We start from the raw sequence: 1085 nt of genomic DNA, 5'->3' as shown, positions 1-1085 counted from the left end.
AAATTTAGGCTTGAAATGGCGAAAGTCGGAATTTTGAGAAGTTTGACCAGGGGTTGACTTTTTGATATCGAGGTCAGATTCTGATTTCGGAAGTTGGAGTAGGTCCATAGTGCTGAATATGACTTGTGCGCAAAATTTGAGGTCAATTGGACGTTGTTTGGTAGGTTTCGGCGTCGTTTGCGGAATTTTGAAGTTTAGAACTTCTTAGGCTTGAATCCGAGTATAATTTAGTGTTTTGATGTTGTTTTGAATGAATTTGAGGTTTCGACTAAGTTCGTATAGGGTCATATGACTTGTTGGTATTGGTATGTTTGGTTGAGGTCCCGAGGGCCTCGGGGTGATTCCGGGTGGTCAACGGAAGAATTTGGAGTTGATGAAATGCAGCTGAAGTTGTTGGTTCTGGTGTCTTCCGTATCTTCCGAAGTGGGAACCGCAGGTGCGAAGCCGCAGGAGCTAGGGAAGAGGCGCATGTGTGCCTAAGAGAAACCTGGGCTCAGACCGCATGTGCGATGGAAATCCAGCATCTACGGTGGTGGTAGAAACGGATTGAGAGGTGCAAATGCACAGTTGGATCGCAAGTGCGGCTTAGGCCCCGCATCTGCAATGGACGCAGATACGGTCAGGTGATCACAGGAAAGGATTCATTATTTTAATGAATTTCCGCAGAAGCGGAGCCTTTTTCGCAGATGCAGTTCCGTGGGTGCGGAACTAGGACCGCAGGTGCGGTTTTAACTGGGTAGAAAACCCCAGCTCGAGGTTTTATCTTTCATTTTCCAATTTTGGACTTGAGGAATTCGGGAGAGAGGAGATTTTTTGAAGGTTTTCAAGGAACAACGTTGGGGTAAGTGATTATAACCCTTATTGGTCTAATTTCCGTGAATCTATGGCTTTGTTTATCATCTAATTAGGGATTTGAGCTGGAAATTTGGGAGTTTAGGGCTTGAGAATTGGAGAGTGGATTTTGAGGATTTGAATGACCAAATGAGGTCGGATTTTGATAAATTTGGTATGGTTAGACGCATGAGTGAATAGGCTTTCGGGTTTTGTGATTTTTGTTGGATTCCGAGACGTGGGCCCGGGGGCCG

Source organism: Nicotiana tomentosiformis, chromosome 8, assembly GCF_000390325.3.
Source record: "Nicotiana tomentosiformis chromosome 8, ASM39032v3, whole genome shotgun sequence".
Lineage (NCBI taxonomy): Eukaryota > Viridiplantae > Streptophyta > Magnoliopsida > Solanales > Solanaceae > Nicotiana > Nicotiana tomentosiformis.
The sequence above is the reverse complement of the archived record's forward strand: the minus strand, read 5'-3'. Positions refer to the sequence as shown.